Genomic DNA, 20785 nt, shown 5'->3' with positions numbered 1-20785 from the left:
AATATCATTTAAACTTCAAAGGTTCGCTATTAAAATCCACGCAGAAAAACGACGCGAGCCCTCACAAATCTTGGCTTTTAGCTAGTTAAAATGAGATGCTATTTAAGAACCATTCTTCATTCAAACTCAAACATAAATAAAATAATTTGTCGTACAGTTATGGGGCATAATAATATAACAAGTAACAACAGAATAATATAAAGTTTATTGAGTCCCCTTCTCGTTTGGTCTATACGGGTTGTAACAAACTAAGTGATGATACTTTAGGGCCTCCTATATATACTTCGCTGTGAAAAAAGCAGTGCTGAAAAAGACAAACTTTTTTTTCACTTTTCTATGGAAAAATTTATGACGCTAGGACAATTTCCCCATACAAATAAAAACATTTGCTCGTTCAGCGCTGCACTTTTACAGTGAACTCTAAACAAGGGACACATACACTTCCTAAAGTAATATCACTTAGTTTTGTTACAGTTGTATATTTCTTAAAATTATTTTTGTTTGGCCCACTTCTATGTGGTGACAAATAAAGTTAATATCACACATATTACAAATTGACGAACTCCTAAAAGAATCGTGAGTGGCAAGTGGCAAGTTGCGAACACATGTCGCGATTCGACGAGCGACGAGTCTGAACGAAATTGACAAAACTTCTTGTAAAGTTAAGTGTAAATATTACACAGTTTACAGCAGATATTACAAAGTTTACGGTTTTAATTGTGAAGTGTAAAATTACTTGTGCTGTTTTGGTTGTTTATGTGGATTTGAAATGTAATGTGTTGTTATTAAAAGAAATATTTGAAAGACTTTAGGAGTGGCATGGGGCTGATTCTCAAACCTCGAATAACCTTCGATGACTAGTTACTTCACTCGCGGCTCTTCTCGCGCGTACAGAATGTACTGTTGCATGTCATGCGAAGTCTGAGATTGATTCGCCATACAAGATGCAAGAATTGGGCCATAAAAAAATAAAGACGTATTACTTACCTCAGCTCGCCTTCGAGGTTTGTAAAAATTGAGATTAATTTGCGTGCGCGTGGTGTGTTGTTTTATATTCCGGCTGTATCCTGCGGCCTCATTTTCTCACTTTTTTCTTACGTTCTCATAAATAATTTCCCGATTGACCTACTTCAGCCTTTACTTATTTGGAAGTCAAATATATAACTGTCATTTGCCCTCAACATAGATAGATATATTTACGTGCGTGCGACGTTACATGTAAAGTTTTGCTACATAAGTTATACATTACATACATTAACGTAGGAAAGTTTAAATTAAACATAACTAATGCATTAGCGACAGACCCTACTCCTTTTATTTTCAGAGTTATTTAGCGATGTTTACCTACTGCACTTATATATACAGACCATCTTCATATTGGACAGAGACAATTAATGATTAATATTAAAGTATGATGATACATTTTAGAATAACAATTTCGTGTGAATGTGAATGCAAATGGTCTTTCTTTTTATAGCTCTCAGGAGTCTCAAAGGTAAAGTCTGTGCAGTCTTTTAGTGATCCTTACACCTCTAGTCCACCGACGATGCGATCTGCGAAAACTCTGCGAAGGAGCAATAGAGCGAGATGCAATATAACGCACTGTCGTGTGGCGGGTGAGACAGGTAAATCGGTTCGCCGCCGTTTCGCAGTTCGCAGCGTCGGTGGACTTGAGGCGTTAATCTTAAGTATGTTATTATTATAAATGTCAAAGGTTGTAGACGTTTGTTACTTTAAAAATCTATTCAATTATTCTATAAAATAAAAATTAATCGCTAAATGTTTTGTAAACGCTAATCTCGAGAACAGCTTAATTTCGCTAATTATTTTTATTGTATTTGCTAATACTGGAGAAAGGTTGATGCAGAGAGAAAAATGTTAAAAATTACGTGGTTATCGTTACCATACCGCGTTTTTCAATTTAAACTTCACAGATAATAAATGACGGGAGACGGGACGACGTTTGTCGGACCCGTTAGTAACACATTTACCGCCGTACTCAGAGACATTTAATTATGATTAACCTTCAATTTAATGAAGAGTTTGACAGATAATGTATTTGTTTTTATATATTGTTTTTGACATAAGCCCCATGGCTTATGTCAAAAATTTGAATTAATTACATTTAACTTATTAATGTTCCACTCTGAGTACGGCAGAAAGAGTCGTAATAAAAGTAAAGTTAAACGGACTTTAAAAACCAATTACGAAGTTCAAACTGCACACATTTGATCGATTCCGAAGAACTAGAATGTGATGTAACTTTTTACTCTTCCTTTGTCTGGACATTGCAATTTACCTTTCTCGATCTATTTTTTACATTTTAGTATTCGTAGACGTTAAAATATGCGGGCAGTAATTTACTCGGCCATTCGACACGTTCCTAACGACGCTAAATTCTTATTTAATTACAATGTTGATTTAAAAAATACTATTCTATTCAGAAGGCCAATTCTCTTAACTTTTTATGTAATCTTAGGATGACCCATTCGCGTCGCGATTACTTTTGCACGTGTACGCAGGACAGATAGATTATAATAAAACAACAAATTTTGTCTTCTAGTTCTTACAGCATTATATTTTCCTATTATATTATAGCATCTTTGCTATAATATAATAGGAAAACTTTAGCTAAAATATAGCTAGCACAGTACTTATGCAACACAGGGTGTAATAAAACAAAGCGATAATATTTTAGCTTGTGTACTAAACCCCGGTATAGAGTTCACTGTGAAAATAGTAACTATCATGTGCTGGAACATTTTTTTTAACTCATGACGCTGCAGCAGTCGCGCTTGCCTATACAAGTCACAAAATACAATTGCTCTTTCAGCGCTGCTACTTTCACAGTGAACTCTATATTATAAATAAGGGGCACATACACATACTAAAGTATCATCACTTTGTTTTGACTGTCGTAATATTCTTTCCAGTTTCTATAGACATTATAGTTTTATTACGTAAGGTTCCATAAAAAGCAAGAAGTACAAGTAGTATTATGAGTCGGTCGACCGGCCGCATGTCATCTCCGCCATCTTGATTGCAATCAGCGCACAACATGGCGCTAAAGCCCACCCGACCGAGAAACGTTTGTTTACATTTCCCTGCAATGTCAATGTGGGTTGTCGATATGTCATTTGCCACCAGAGGTACGGTAGGGTCTTTCGTATCAAATTACGTGTCAGACAATAATACCAGTCTTAAGCACGAGTGATTTTACAATCGCTATAGTCTGGTTTGAAAATCTTTGCTAAAATCTTCTTATTTTTTATGTATCAGTGGGCTGAGTATAAGCTTTTGTTACTTCTCACTATATAGATGTTAACTAAGGTATTGGAGACTTTTAAGATTTAACTATTCTAAGGGATAAAAAGTTATACTCAGCACACCATATTGTTCGGTTACTGTTCGGTTCGGTTGCTGAGCCATGAACCACCAAATTTGGCATATTCAACGAAATACGATTCTTGCTTCCAATAGCGTAGAAATCACACCCTAAACGTATTTTACTATCACGTAGCACAGATCAGTCTGTACGTCTGATTTATTCCGCCGTCTAGACAAAGACCGCTCTGTTGCATCTAATGAAATTCACTGCGAGACGAACTGATGACACGCCTTAAATGTTATTGAGTAGACGAGGATCAATTTAATGATTTGGTTATTTATTTATTTTTATTGGAACAAAAAACAGTTACATGTTAAAATCTTAAAATAAGTACAATTAGATATAAAATATAGATAAACACAACACCCACATTATTGTTCGCGGCGTAAATTTTGTTAAAATTTGTTAAGTAAAGTCTTATATTTTGTAGTTTAGTGAGAACAAACTTATTAGAAAAAATCGGTTCAGCCGCTTAAGTGTGAAGAGTTACAGACAAACGTAAGAATTACTGGTTTAGTTAGAGAAAAAACAAGCAAACAAGAAACAAACCAGTTACAAATACAACAAGGCTTATTATTTCTTGTTACGTCTTATAATAAATAAGAACATGTACTCCCTCCATTATAATATTATGTACAAGTAACGAGCAACTCGTGTTATCACGGAGTATATTAAGAAAATATAACCTAGAGAATAGAAATATTACTTAAAAAGTTTTATTTATCGCAACGGACATTTTTTTTTAATGAAATAAGGGGGCAAACGAGCAAACGGGTCACCTGATGGAAAGCAACATCCGTCGCCCATGGACACTCGCAGCATCAGAAGAGCTGCAAGTGCGTTGCCGGCCTTTTAAGAGGGAATAGGGTAATAGGAGAGGGAAGGGAAGGGAATAGGGGAGGACAGGGAAGAGAATAGGGTATGGGATTGGGCCTCCGGTAAACTCACTCACTCGGCGAAACACAGCGCAAGCGCTGTTTCACGCCGGTTTTCTGTGAGAACGTGGTATTTCTCCGGTCGAGCCGGCCCATTCGTGCCGAAGCATGGCTCTCCCACGTATAAATAATATATATAATACATGCCCGGTATTATAATATATAATATGCCATATAATGTTTTATAGAGGTATTAGTTCTAATATTAAAATCAGTCCAGTAGTTTCTAAGCTTGTTCAAAGTAACGATCCTATGTATAATAGGGTAGCCTGTACATAAAGACTATTACATGAATAAAATATTTTACTGTAGGCGCAATAACAAAACCATATTTGTATGTATCCAACTACGTCTTCGTTGACATCCTTACGATACAATGTAGTTTAGGAATTTTACTTTCACGTATTTAAGGCTTGAAAACTGATGATGATGATGAAACCGAAAAAAGGTACGCAACCTTTTCCCGGAAAAAATTGGATAAAACACGTGTACCGCATCTAATTGTTTAATTATCACAAAGGGAGTTGATAACCCGCGGCGCAGGGCGGCTCTGGGCGGCGTTGGGCGGCCGAGTAACGGAGGAACGCAAAGTAACAGAGTACCAGAGGGTAACAAAGAGTGACCCGAACAATTAGTCAAAGGTAAGGTAACGAAAAAGGTCGAGGTTTTAATCCGAGAACTTTTTGTTTACACGGCTCCATAATGAAAGTAACAAGACCAACATATTCCGTTACCAGTTGGCGTTTTTTTTAATAATTTTTTTGAGTGTTTATGTATACAGGTTTTTGAACATAAGAAATAGCTTCGTTTCATTCGGGTGTCCCTTGACACCTCTAATTTTTTTTAAATATTAAACCACAATCTACGGTACAGTTCTTTGAGCTAGATAATTCCAATAGTAAAACTAGGGCAGCTCATATCTTCGACACTTTACGCGGTTTTGTCCAAGAATATTTTTTGTTTGTACTGAAACATCAGTTTACACAACAACAGATAGCTAACAAGCTATCCATTTTTGAAAGAATTATTCGTAAACGCGATTAAAAAAATTAAACAAAATGGCGAACAAATAGGTCGGCAAAAATCTTCGTACTTCGGTCTTGATTAAACTTAAGTTGGTTGACCCGATTTAAATATTCATAGGTCTACTTATCAACACAATTGTTGAGGCAAGGGTGGAAAACTTTTGTAGGGGACCAAAAATAGCTTACGATCCTGAATCGCGCTAACGAAGTTTCTATGATCAACGCGACATAATATTATGTATAACGTCAAAAATACATCACTGGGCTGGCCGAGGATACAATGTCGCTCGGTCGTTGATCTTCCTTTCTTTGTGGCCACCAAATATTTTTTCTTGTTCAAAAAATATACTTTTGTACAATACTAATGGCCAACTACACATATTTTCTTAGACCTAACTTGAATATTTCCATTGTAGCACCGTAAACTGTGAGAACAACACATCTTCGCATTTATAAGTATTGTTTAAAGCCACGAGCGTTTCATATTAGATTCGTCCAGAAATAATATCGTATAGAACACAAAGCATAAAACAATACAGTAGTCGGGGCACGGAGTATAATAGTAAAGTAAAAGCTGTTGTGGAGTTCTGAAATGAGCTGAATGCAAACATGCATTATACATGCACTCATACTATTACCTACGACCGGGACATGCTATAAAAGTTAACTTAGTGTACAGTCTACTCGCGGTAAGACAGTAAATAAATCAATTTGATCGAGTGTTAAGATGGCCCCCTGGCAATGGAAACTAGCTGTCCTGCTGAACTTCGTGTCACTTAAAAACCTTCCCTGGACTTCTACGAATATTTTTAAGACTAAAAAACGTATATTATATTGTGATATTGTTTTTTTACCCTAATAAACAATAAAAAAAAATAGACTAAAATTAGCCCAATCCGTTCAGCCGTTCTCGAGTTTTGCGCTTAGCAACACATTCAGCGACTCATTTTTATATTACAGATATCCCATAAAATAAAAATATTGACCAATAGGTCAATACTGTTATTTTATTGTATTCTTGAAGCAAACAGAATGTCCATTGTACAAAACCAAAACAGAGCAGTACACTATGCCAAAAACATTAATTAAATACTTATATATTTATTTATTAACACATAATATTATTGTTCTAGTGTCAAAATATAATTCAAGAAAAGACTAAAATCTAGCATAAACTTTAAAATATGTAAATGTCTATCCTGACCCTAAAATTAGTAAAATTTCCTAACCGAAACTACGAGCAACGGCGTAGCGCTAAGGACGTAGACGCTCTACAAGCGTAGACCGGCTACGAGCGTAGACCGGCTACGATCGTAGATCCACTTCGAGCGACCTGCTACGAACGTAGACCAACTAAAAGCGTAGACCTGCTACGAACGTAGGTCGTGGGTCTACGACCTAAGAGTGTAGACGGTCTACGAGCGTAGACCAAGTACAAACGTAGACTTGCTACAAACGTAGACCTGCTACGAGAAAAGATCCACAGCGAGCGTAGCGATCTGCTACGAGCGTAGACGTACTAAGAGAATAGCCGCTACGAGCTACGAAGCCTTTGTAACGGGAATACGTAATGAAAATGTATTGTAACGCGAAATGTTATTGAAGCTTTGTATAATGTTGTACTTATTGTATTTGTTCGCTTAGTGGATTGTTGTACGAGCTATTTTTAGTTTTCTTTGTGTGCGAGGTTTGTTTAGACTTTGAGGTCAATTCCCCCCATACAGTCAGTTTAATTTGTTTTCCCACTTTTCTTCTTTTGTAGCACATAGTATGTTGGCCATGCATAGAGGACACGCAAGTTCGTCCATGGCGATGATGAACTCAACTATTCCGTCACGTCGCACGAAAAATGCCGGCAATGTCGTGCGACAACATCAAGCAAATAACTTCGTCGCGAACTTGCACATCAGCGCGCGAAATAGTTGGCCGACCTCGCAAAGACCCGGGGATTAAGGGATTTCGAAAGTAAGGATAAGCCCGTATTCTGAATTAATGGGACCGAAATTCATGTGTGACTTGTTTGAGATTTATCTACCATAATTATTTAAAGGTTATTGTTTGGGAATAATAAATTCAATTGGTACTATCATAATGTACGAGCTTATTTTCTCTGTATCTGCATTTAAAATAAATTAATTCTGATGGCCAGTTCTTGGAACTATTTCGCATGTACACACGTCATGTCTACAAAGCAATTTAATTTAACTTTCTACTAAGTATATAATCTCACAGACTATTGAATGTATTCAATTTTCAAAATAGTATTTTGCTCAAAATTTATTTAAGTTTTTCATACCGAATAAATCTCGTATTGGTAATGGGGCACAGACCTGTCTTTACGTCAACAAGTCAATATGTGAGGTGGGTGCAGAGAACAGTTCATTAAAACTTTGCCGCGACCTCACCGCGACGATCGGGTTCTTATAAGTCAAGGTATTAGACGACACTTACTTTTCTTTTAAGGTAGAACAAAACGGTCGAGTGATCCTTTAGACGTTTTAATTTTGTGGATAAAAATATTAGATGATAATATTATATAAGGTAACCTTGACTAACTTATATATTTGCTGAAGCTAGCTTTGTAACAAAGACGAGCAAGACCCAGTCACACTCGCTCACGAAGAAGAAGAACACGTTCCGTACAAAAAGGCTTAATAGGATACACCAGGGGCGAGAGAAATTGAAAATAGGTATTTGAAAATGTATTGCTGTCACACCAATCTCAAGTCTCCCACCGCAGAGCGCGATAGAGACAACACGACAAAAGTTCTAATAAAAGCACAGAAAATCTTCGATTCGTTGTCCGCTGATTCCTTCTCCAAAACTTAACCGATTTAAGTACTTTTTTCATTATTTTTAATATTATTATTAAAAATATTATAAACCTTCCCTGGACTTTCAGGAACATTTCAAGACTAAAATCAGCCAAATCGGTTTAGCCGTTTTCGAGTTTTAGCGAGACCAACAAAATTTTAAAATTATTTTTTGTTTACATAGATAGATAACGGTAGAACGATTGGACAGACCCACGTGGACGAACGGACAGTTATACGGAGAAATCTCAGGAGAAATACATACGACACCATTTTACCCTTTACATACGGAATCCTAACAACGTATTTTCACGTGCAACTATGCAAGTTCCACGTAACAAGGTGTCCAGGTGTCATAGGGGTCCAATTGTGTTCGTGATCTTGGTCCCTACAGCTCTGCACCTGATGCGAATATAGAAATCATCTGAAACTCTTAACATTGCTGAGAAGTTTTTAGATTCTCGAAGGTCGTTTGAATGGATCTTTTTAATACAAAAACATAAATCTAACCAATTTTCGAATGAAAAACATCCGATACTAATATTATAAATGCAAATAAGTGTGCCTGCCTATTTTTCTATTTGTCATCTTGTTGTTTTTATAAATAACATACGATATACTACGATTCCCAAAAGAAATAGAATGACAACGATTCCCAAAAGCCCTCGTGGTTTTAGGTCTTCTCGACGCGAACCAGTATGGAATAAAATATGTTAATTTTATTCGCGCGCAAACACTATAACATAATATACAGGAAGCCAAGTGTAGTTTTAATCACGTAACCGAACAAACAATTAAACGTTAAATGCATTAACTCTTGTTGTAAATAACAATTCGGTTAGTACGATGCGTCCTCGCCGACTGCACACAGTAACCACAGTATAAAGTATACAGTAGATAATTTCACATTAGACTGCCTGAATCAGGCACACGTACCTACACGCTTCTATCCGAAATTTAGAGGTCAGAGAGCTGAGCATAATATTTCTGTAGACTGCAACGTTATCGGAAATGTTATTGAAAATGTAATCTTAACTAGTAGCTATGGAATGGTTGATGGGTGATGACGCCACCGATTTCACCAGGATCAGTTAATTATGATTTATGACAAACCATATCGATAACACCGCTATTATTATTAATACAGAAACTCAAGCTTGATGCTTTGAACAATCCTGCAGTATTATGTTGCGCACAAAAACGTGTGTTGTATTGCACGAATTGACTGCAAGAACCTGTGTGGTAGAGTTCTATTGCTCCACTGTATACTATAAGACTGTGTAATTACATTGAAGCCGCACTATTTGTTTCTGTTGCGATGTAACAAGATTCGTTTAACTTGCTCGTAGGTAAGGTGTCTTACACACTTACGAACACATTTCTGATACTTTATATTTTGTGCTGACTAAAATCAAGACGTAGTTGATTGCAACGAGTTTAGTGTTAAATTTAATTTTTTACCCTAATTTACATGTTTATACAAATGACACTATTTTTTTGACGTGGGAGAGCCATGCTTCGGCACGAATGGGCCGGCTCGACCGGAGAAATACCACGGGCTCAAAGAAAACCTGCGTGAAACAGCGCTTGCGCTGTGTTTCGCCAAATGAGTGAGTTTACCGGAGGCCCAATCCTTTCCCTTTCCCTACCCTCCCTTATTACCCTATTCCTTCTTAAATTATTAATTTGGGAGGACTGTAATTATTTGTATTAATTTATAAGTGCTACTATATCTAGTTAATGGAATCAGGCGTTATTTGTTTTCGCGGAATATTGCTAAAAATAATAACAAACTAAATTTAAGCTACTATATCTGTTAAACCAGGTCGTCGGCAGTAATTGAATGTCAACATAGACACACACACACACACACACACACACACACACACACACACACACACACACACACACACACACACACACACACACACACACACACACACACACACACACACACACACGCACACACACGCACACACACAGCGCACATACTAATAGACAAATTAACGTTTGTTTATTCATCACTCGCCGCGTGTTGGCTGGCGTTTAAATATTTAGCAGTAAATATACAAAAACCTTTACACAATATGTCAGCTGTATAGTGTATGCAAACTTTGTTACAACTAATAATTACAAACTCATACAATACTTAATAGTATTTATGTTATAGGAAATAATGTAATGCATAATAATAAAATGCGAAACAGTTTGTGAATAAATAGAAATCAATGTTTTTGTACCTTGACAGAATAAGGGAATAAAACATTAATCTCTCTTTATGATATAATAACTCAATCTAATTACCAACCAATAACATTTTTACTCTATTCCATTTTTGTATGTACAAAAATCGGGCACTTTAGTATAATTTTACTAATAAAGGTCCAATAGTTTTCAAGAGCCTTAAAACGCAAAGTTCCACAGAAAAAGTATAAGGCTTGAATCAAAATGTTAATTGAATCAAAATTATGTGGTCATAAAATATTTTTGAGGTTCAAAGTTTGAATGAGGCAGCTAGTCCATACTAATATTATAAATGCGAAAATGTGTCTGATTGTCTGTCCGTCTGTCTTTCTGTCACCTCTTCACGCCCAAACCGCTGAACCGATTTTGCTGAAATTTGGCATGGAGATACTTTGAGTCCAGGGAAAGGACATATGATACTTTTTACCCGGAAAAATGAACGGTTCCCACGCGATAAACGAATTTTGGCGCAACGGAGTTGCGAGCGTCATCTAGTTTCTTATAAAAGCTTGTGTGTATACTCCGTATTTGCAGGAAGGAAGTCGTAGCACATTATAAGTTGCAAAGCCGCAGTGAGCGATGACCGCGTCTACCGCCGTCCGCCGCTACGCCACTGTAACACCACAGTGACACCGCCAATTTCACCAGGATTTTCTACACTATTAGCATGCTAATAACTAAAGTTTCCAGATGAGTTTACAAAGTACTGAACTTAAATGTTATTTGAGATGATGTAATCAAAACGAAGTAATTTTAAAATCAATTATGTAGGTAATTTGAATGTTATGCTACACTTTATTATCTTTAAAAAAATACTGATTTCGTGTACTTTTCGACAAGGCAAGATTTAATTATAGACACCATTGAGGTACTATAGACTGGAGAGAGCCTTATATCAGTGTATAAGCGTCAAAAGGGTGTAATGTTATGTCCTACTTATTAGGACATAACAAAGGAGTCGGTCTGCATAGTTCATGTAATAAAAGTGTTAATAAACTGAACATTTAATGCTAGATATTGTTGAGTTTTGTGGTTCGGCTAAATAATAAATCATAAGAATGGTCAAAGTATGCCTCAAACACGTGGATTTAACATTAAATACGTAAGTTTTGAACAACGTTTTTTGGGCTTTACAATCGGTACTTTTGTAAGCTAAAAAAATAATTTATATGTTTATTAATCCCTTATTCGTGCTATATAAGGCATTAGTGCTAAAAATGTCAAATCAATTAATAATTTGGCTATAATAATTGCATAGCTTTTTACGTGTGTTTTCGGATTCTCATCACTTGATCTATAGTTAATCGATATCATGAACTAATTGACTTTCTTTCCTGTATCATAATGTGCATCGAAATAATCGACAAATAGAAATATTCAAGAAAATAAACGCACACTACTTGTATGAAAATAAGCACAAAATTGCCACGCGATGACAGGCTAACGGCGGTTCCCAATATTTGATCTATCTCTGATTTGGCCCTACTAGAGATAGGAATAACTCACATTAGACATTAGAGACATATATTTTATGTCAATTATGAGCTATTCCTATCTCTAGTAGGGCAAAACCAGAGATAGATCAAATATTGGGAACGGCCGTAAGACTACATCTATACTATAGTTTGTGCGTTTTAAGATGATATGGGTGACACATTATAATTGACAATAGTAGGGAAGTTACCTAAGACAATTAATCGATAATTTAAAAATATCGAATCACTTCGTAAAGGAATTGCAATCGAAATTATCGATTTCGTACTGACGTTTCAGAGTGGCGCCGGCGATTTAAAATGGCCGCCCTTTTTATCGATTTGATTTCGATTCAACAGTGTCAATCTCTATTGGCGTAAGTTCCATTTCATGCATCTGACATTTTTCAAATATTTTCGTAACAATAATTTTCACAGTCAAAATTTATACTTAATTTTATATTAATAAGTTAGCATTTAGCAACTTTTCATTTTTATTCATTTACAATTATAGGAAACATTTGTTTTTGTAGATGGCATATAATTTATTACATTTTGTATTTTTTGTTTTCTTGTAAAAAAAACCCGTAGCAAGGAATATGAGAAGTGTCACCCATATCATCTTAAAACGCACAAACTATATAATACTTTATCTATGACGAGCTTTTGCCCGCGGCTTCGCTCGCGTTAAGAAGTATTATTATATACAAACTTTCATCCCCTATAATATGAACCTCTTGGGGTTGGAATTTATCAAAATCCTTTCTTAGCGGATGCCTACGTCATAACATCTACCTGCATGCCAAATTTCAGCCCGATCCGTCTAGTGTTTTGGGCTGTGCGTTGATAGATCACTATGTCAATCAGTCAGTCAGTCACCTTTGAGTTTTATATATATACACATTTTAGCCCAAAAAGCTGTACGGTCCCTGCGGGAGTTTTTAAAAAAATGTAGACATCTGTTATAAAACATACTTTTTAGCTGCAAAGCAAACTTTTAATGAACAAAAGTCAATTTAGTGAAACAAGTAACAATTCCGTAGAAACAGTCATACACTAGCTAGCAAGGCCAAAGTTGGCCAATTTCGAATAAGCCCCTCCCCCATTGCTCTCGCAAACTGAAACAATTTACACGAAACACTAAAGCCATTTATACTGCTAACTGATATTCATAGCTAACTATATTTTTCTCACAAGTTCATTGCACCGAAATTTGTATCGTTTGGGAACCATAAAGTTAATATACCTAGCGGAATAGAGCAACAATCTCGAATTGTCAAACGAAACCGAAATAGATTTACGTCTGTGTGTAAAAATTTGTTTACGGATATGTCGCAGCCGACTGGTTTAAATGGCCGTTCAATCAAACAGCTAGCCCTTTGACTGAACAACGCCATTCAATCTCACGACTATACGTTGTTTAGCCGACTTGTTGACTACAATGTTCAACACTACAGCTAGACGACGCTTAGCCAACTGGTTTGTTTTTGTTTTGGAGGGGGGCTGCGCCCCCCGAGCCCCCCTTTTGTTTGACGACGGTCGCCGGCTGCTGCCGCAGTACGCTCGCTGCGCTCGCTCGGCTCCCTCTGTGTTGTGGTCTAAGTTCTAACCTAACCTAACCAACTTTTGGACTTTCTGGATTGTGTTTGTTTTTGTTTTGACGGGGGGCTGTGCCCCCCAAACCCCCCTTTCGGGGGAGGCTGCGTCCACCCATTTCATAATCCCCGTAATTTCTCCTCGAATATTTGTGGAAATTTTAATTCACTCGTATGTGCCTCCACAATTTTTGTCTCTTTAATAACACTTGTAACTTTTACTAACTACTTTCTTTCCGAAAAACAACCATAAACACCAACCAACACCTGCTAGTTGACGCCATATTGTAAATAAAACGCACCTAGCGCCGCAGCGGTGCGCGCTGAACTACTTCAATTAGACGGCGGCTTTTGAATCAGCTGTAGTGTTGAACGTTTTGAGCGACTAAAATATTCAATATAAAAACTAGACGTGTGATTGAATGGCGTTGTTCAGTCAAAGGGCTAGCTGTTTGATTGAACGGCTATTTAAACCAGTCGGCTGCGACATATACACTTACACAAACATCTTTCTAAGAGATTAAGTGCCGACTGGACGTCAAACAGATAAAAAAAAAAGGTTCTGCTGTATGACACGTCTCTTTTTACCACGCAGTGTTACTGACCAGGACCAGACTTTACCAGGACTAAACAAATAAAGTATCTATCTATCGATTGTAAAACGGTTAAGCTGCGTAAGCGTGAAGATAGTCACACTTTCTAATAATAATGTTGCGTATAATTTAAAGAATTCAAAAGGTACCCTAGAGACAGCAAGCATTTAAATCCAGCCCACCGCAGAAATTCGTGTACGTTACAAACTCGCCTCACTGACAAACTCCATACAAAGACCGTGCCGCGGAATTTATTAACCGGATTCTAAGAGCGCTTACAGACGAACGGTACGTGTCGGCGGCAGTCGACGGCTGCCGTCGACAGTTTATCACTCTTGCAGTTGTGACGTACCGCGTAAAGGTAAGCGTCCACAGGTCTGTATCGTACGCAACAGACGTTTCGCATCAAGCCGATATTTTTTTCACAGTACGTCCACTGTATCAGCAGCGTACGTACGAAGTACCGACTAGCCAGTATGTTTATTCCCTAATTAGTCCAAACAAAGTTCCTAAGTCAACATTTTTTCTTTCGACTTATCCATTCACACCCCCCTTTTGAGCATTCATTTACTAGGCTGGTCAGTAATCCGTACGTTGCCAATACAGTGGACGTACTGTGAAACAATTATCCGTTTGATGCGAGACGTCCGTTGCGTACGATACCGACCTGTGGACGCTTACCTTTAGGCAGTACGTCAGAACTAGGGGCCTACCACCACCTTTACTAAGCGACACCGTTTGACGGATGAGCAATATTACTTTAACGTCAAACTAGCGATCTTAAAAAGTTGATATTTCACAGTTCTAGAATAGTTTTAGGAGATAGTTTTAGGAAAGGTCGTGGTAGGCCCCTGCAAGCGTCATAAACTGCCGATGACACGTGCCGTCGACTGCCGCCGATGCGTGCCGCCGTCACGTGTCGTTCGTCTGTAAGAAGCCTAAGCTGCAGTCGACAGGGAAAAAATTGTCACAGAAACGCATTTTTTGTTGACCTAGCGACTCGCCACGTATAAATAAAAATAAGTTTTACATTTTGTTAGTCTCGTTAAAACTCGAGAACGGCTGAACCGATTTGACTAATTTTGACTTGAAATGTTAGTGAAAATATAGGGAAAAATTATATTAGGTGGAAATTACTACGAAATTCACCGGGTTATCTAGTAATAATAAATGAAACTATTAACGTGTTTGATGATAATTTCATTTTAATTAATGGGACTTCAAAACGAACAATAATAATTACTTTAAAAAATTCAATGTAAATGCTTTACATTTTGGAATAAGATTTTAACTTAACATGAAACATTACGTAATCTGTATTCCCCGGAGCGATGACGGCAGCAGGTAAGCTTTTAAGTTCATCGGAGTATAAAATCTATATTGTTTTGCCGAAAATTCGCTACTAAATAAACGAAAAAGCCAACAACAATGTGCTTGGGCACAAACGGGCTATTTAATACAAAAGGTACCACATTCTTGTAGAGAACCGGCGCGAAAAACATTTTATTTATTTATTTTATAGACTCACCAACAGAACAGCATTTGTGACATTTTTGTACTTACATAAAATTTGTTTACAGATAAAATGAGTTCTAATGACAGGTGAAGTACAGCGTGCGTTTGCGACAAAAATTAGACGAGATGAGATGTAGTGAATATGGTGATAAATGATAATGATAAAAATATGTGTGTAACAAAAAAGATTTTAGAACTTATACCCAATAGTATCAGAAATATATTGACTACTCATTTAACAAAATTGGAATCAGTATTTTATTAAATGAACGTGATAGCCACCGAGGATTAACAACACTAGAGAGTTATTCATTGAGTATGCATGTCCTCCAGGCCTCCGGTCCTCACTCGCTCGGCAAAACACAACATAAGTCGAGTGTCGACCCATTCGTGTTCTGTCCCTCGTTAAGACACTACACTCTACAGTGTCAACAAACAAACATCGGTACGCTCAAAATATAGATTATATATAAAACTCAAAGGTGACTGACTGACTGATTGACATAGTGATCTATCAACGCAGTACGCACAGCCTAAACCACTGGACGGATCGGGCTGAAATTTGGCATGCAGGTAGATGTTATGATGTAGGCATCTGCTAAGAAAGGATTTTGATAAATTCCAACCCCAAGAGGTTCAAATAGGGGATGGAAATTTGTATTTAATAAAATTTGTATATACTTCTTAACGCGAGCGAAGCCGCGGGCAGAAGCTCGTAAATCTATATGCTTTTTGATCTCGCCGTAAAAAAGTAAACGTAGGTGCAAAATTTACCGAGCAATCTTTGTAATCAAATATCACACGAGTTATGCAAACGTGTTAGCGAATTTCAGCAGAAAGTTGCGAAATACGAGCGTTTAGCTCGGGGAAAATATTAGAGAAAAATGTATGCAGCGTACGATCAGCACCAGTACGTAATGCAAAAAAGCCATTTTGACTCTATTTTTCTTTATCATTTTTAGGGTTCCGTTCCCATAGGGTAAAAACGGGACTTTATTATTGAGACTTCGATTCCTGTCCGTCTGTCCGTTTGTCTGTATGTCTCCAGGCTGTATCTCACTGCTATAGCTAGACTTCTGAAATTTTCACAGATTATGTACTTTTGATGCTGCTATGCCAACAAATACCAAAAACGAAATAAAATAAAAATTTAAGAGGAGCTCCCATACAAATAACACAATTTTTGGCCTATTTTTGCTCTACAACGGTACGGAACCCTTCGTGCGCGAGTCCGGCTCGCACTTGACCGATTATATTGTTTATTTTTGTTTTTCGATTAATTGAAATCTGTATTGCTTATATAATATTATAATAGTAAATATGTACCGTGTTTTGTAGTGGCAAATAAAGCTTATTATTATTATTATTTACAGCGTCCCCCGAAGTGTACAAACCTATCATAATATTATTATGTCTAAAAACGTTAAGTGATACAAAAACAAAACAGATAACATAATACATACATATTTTATTAGTAAGGGGTATTATACAGTTCACTCCAAAAGTAGTAGCGCTGAAAGAGCAAATTTTTCGGTGACTTCTACGGGCCCCAAGGTCATGAATTTTCCCATACTAAAGTAAAAAAAGGTAACTTTTTCATAGCTGCTGCTTTAACAGTGAACTCTATACAGGGGACTCATACACAACCTAAAGTATTTGCACCGTGTTTTGTTACACCCTGTATATTGATGACTTTTTAAAGTTGAAACATTCTTCATGAGAGATTTTTAATAAAACGTTATTGAAAAATTGATAAGCCCTGGGGGTTTGACACAAAGAGCGGGTTATGCCAGCCCCCTTACCCACTTCCCACTTCCCCCCACAGTGGGGACACAGGGGGAGATGGACAGCTCATAACGACATAAATTATTAACGGCTATGAAATGCCGTAGCGAGAATCAGTTGCATTGTTATGGCAATATTAGCAACACAAAAGGTAAGCTCTTATAAAAGTTTAGACGCAAAGCAATGCGAAGAGTATCTTTCCCAAAATAAGCTTAATTGTTTTGCTACTACAGCATAGTGGCACAAGATGTTTATACGTGGTAGAGCCATGCTTCGGCACGAATGGGCCGACTCGACCGGAGAAATAGCACGTTCTCACAGAAAACCAGCATGAAACAGCGCTGCGCTGTGTTTCGCCGAGTGAGTGAGTTTACAGGAGGCCCAATCCCCTACCCTATTCCCTTCCCTACCCTCCCCTATTCTTTTCCCTTCCATACCCTCCCCTTTTGCCCTATTCCCTCTTAAAAGGCCGGAAACGCACTTGCAGCTCTTTTGATGCTGCGAGTGTTCATGGGCGACGGAAGTTGCTTTCCATCAGGTGACCCGTTTGCCCCCTTATATCATTAAAAAAAAAAAGAGAGTCTCAGACATTTTTATCCGAAAACTGTAGACTCTCTCTTTTTCATGTTCACAATCAGAAATAACTCCCAAAGGTATAGAAAACACAATTTTATCTATTTATATAATCCCTTCATCCACTTTCCGGTAACCTTGAAGATGCTACCCGTATTTACTGTGAATAATATACGGCGCCATTATGTGGAGCTGTGTGTATGTATCATACTTTAATACTAATATTATAAATGCGAAAGTGTGTTTGTCTGTTTGTCCGTCTGTCTGTTACCTCTTCACGCCCAAAGGGCTAATAAAATTAGCCGGAAGCACTGTCTATCCACTCTACTCGGTAGGTGTAATCAAGCCCAAACCGCTGAACCGATTTAGCTGAAATTGAGTACAGTGATATTTTGAGTCCCGGAAAAGGACATAAGATCAGGGCTCGGAACCGGTTTGAAAATACCGGTTTACTTCGGTTAAAAACCGGTAAATATATCGTTCTTTTATTTACCGGTTAAACAAGCGAACGGTTTTTACGTAACCCAAATGGTAAAGGTTACCGGTTACTAACACACAAACCATTCTGAAAACCCAAATTAACCGGTTAATCCTTCGATCGCTGATTCTTGGAAATATAATATTATCACTTATCGCGGCCCGCTTGGGCCACTTGGGAGTTGATAGGTTTTCGCAATTATTTTCACCTATCTTTTTTTAATTTTAGAATGTTTTTTTTTTTTATTTTAATTTTTAATTTCAAAATAAATGTTAGATTTGAGATGAAAAAATAGGGTTCCGTAAGATATTTGGGATTTTCGGACGCAAGGTGTAAAAAATCAACCAGAAATGTTACTTTTTTCGCGTACGCTGCCTAAACTATAAAAAATAGAACCATAAAATGTTCTAATCAATTGTAGATCTTATAAATATCTACAAAAAAGTCCGCGACACACTATACCTATCTATGTCAAGTGAGGCACAACAATTTTTTTTATTTAAAAAATCTTGAATTTTTTGGACTACATTTAAACGCGTTTATTTTACTCATGCTATTAATCCTTATCAAAATAAATTATTTAATCACTAAGTACAGTTTATGAAGATATTATTTGGTCTTTGAATGACTAAAATTGGACGTTTGGTTTTGAAGTTATGGTGAAATTAAAATAAGTATTACGATTTCTACTGCACGGTCCGTTGCGAAGTGGGCGTCATCAAGGGGATTTTAGATGTATTAGTTCTTTTCAGAGTTAGAATATTACACGCTATTAACTATTAAAATTTTCTTAAATATTTGAAAATGCCTAAGAGAGCCAGGTCTCTTATATATTAGTCACTTCAATATAATAATATGGGCAAAACAACGTTTGCCGGGACAGCTAGTGATGTATAAACCTGTTCGTGTGTTTGCATTCGAAAGCCTCCGAAAGTAATATACCGATCATAATGGTATTTAAGCCCTCGTAGCATGTTTTTTATAGTTTGCTACGAGGGTCGCGCTTAAACTGGTCAGACCATAGGCTCAGACCACCAGCAGGCTTAGCATGGCCACAGTAGAAATACGAAAGAATAGAAACTCTGACAGTTTTTGAGGACACACTGACAAATTTCCTTAGTTAATCAATCACTTTGTAGCCTTAGACTACTCTACAAAAATTTTGTTCCCAAGGATTTTTTCCTAGCAAGAAGTACCAGTAAACATCTTTACATAAACAAGCGCACATCGTTATAACAGTGTAAACAGGCGCGATCCCGGCAGCTGCGCCACCGACGACGAGGCACGATCGCCGACCGGCTTAGCTACTTTTTTTAAATTAAGTAATTAAAGCAAAGAACTCACCTTATATGAGATGATTTTTTGTTTGTTGTTTTAACTGGGCTCTTAAATAATTTTAAGTTTGGCACAAACGTAGATTGCGTAGGTTAAGAAGGAGAGCTACTTTTATCAATTCTCAAAGCGTGATCCCCGGAAGAAATATGTAAAACTACATAAAAGCATTATTATAAATAACAGAACTACGACAAACGCATTCTGATAAAATTGCATGTAAGAATTTAAAGACACTAGAGATCGCCCAATGGTCGAAATTCGACCTTACTTGCAACGACATTAGGATTACTACTTATATTTTTTAAAAATATATTGACTTCATCATAGTTTTTTTCAATTCTTGTCTCTGGGACTCAGCTGATCTCAGACTGGCCGTTTAAGCATTGTCTGATCTAAAATTAAATTAAAAAAAACAATAATCCATTTTCAAATTGTCAACTTGTTGTCAACAGACTTCAACCATAAATAAAAGAGTATAATTCGTATGTATAGGCTTCTCTCTTAAAAATCTGTCATTTTTCCTAGTAGTAGTGTCATAGTGTTTGTAACGTTTTATTTGTTAAAAATATATATGATAAAAGCATAATTTTAAAATAATATTAGCTCGATGCACTTCTTCACCATATAAACTATAACTGTGCGTTCATGCACCTACGTTTCCCCATTTTTCGTAAAAAGGGTTACAAAGTTTTTCTCTCACGTATTAATATATAGATTTGATAATAAGTACACTCTTATTTAATGAAGACTTTGTCATAAGGTCCATAATATATTTTCTGTCAAACTCTGCATTTTATTAAAGTTAAGTAATCATTAAATGTCTCTGAGTGCGGCGAGTAGTTAAAAAATTGCTGATACCACATTTTTTACTACACGAAAATTCTGGTTCACTTTGATCACAGTTAAACTGCTCGTTGTAAACGCATTGGAAATCAGGCGTACACCAGGGTGACATAAATTACATTTTGCCCGCTTTGTTACAGCGACCTTCACACAGAATGCGGGCTGCGGAGCGCGGCGTAATAGTTTAACTT

The 20785-nt window shown here is 36.9% G+C and overlaps 1 protein-coding gene and 1 long non-coding RNA gene across 2 annotated transcripts in view; both read right to left on the bottom strand.

The window, feature by feature from the left end:
* Nucleotides 1-20785, bottom strand: part of LOC121739160 (serine/threonine-protein kinase SMG1) — a 152950-nt gene that overhangs the window by 18650 nt on the left and 113515 nt on the right. The gene's annotated exons all lie outside the window — the stretch shown is intronic.
* LOC121739164 lies at nt 1580-20706 on the bottom strand. Its single transcript, XR_006037405.1, has 3 exons — nt 20694-20706; nt 17196-17201; nt 1580-1683 (listed from the first exon to the last, which is right to left on the bottom strand). It is a non-coding gene; the product is annotated as an uncharacterized LOC121739164 (long non-coding RNA).

Source organism: Aricia agestis, chromosome Z, assembly GCF_905147365.1.
Source record: "Aricia agestis chromosome Z, ilAriAges1.1, whole genome shotgun sequence".
NCBI classification, from domain to species: domain Eukaryota; kingdom Metazoa; phylum Arthropoda; class Insecta; order Lepidoptera; family Lycaenidae; genus Aricia; species Aricia agestis.
The sequence above is the reverse complement of the archived record's forward strand: the minus strand, read 5'-3'. Positions and strand labels throughout refer to the sequence as shown.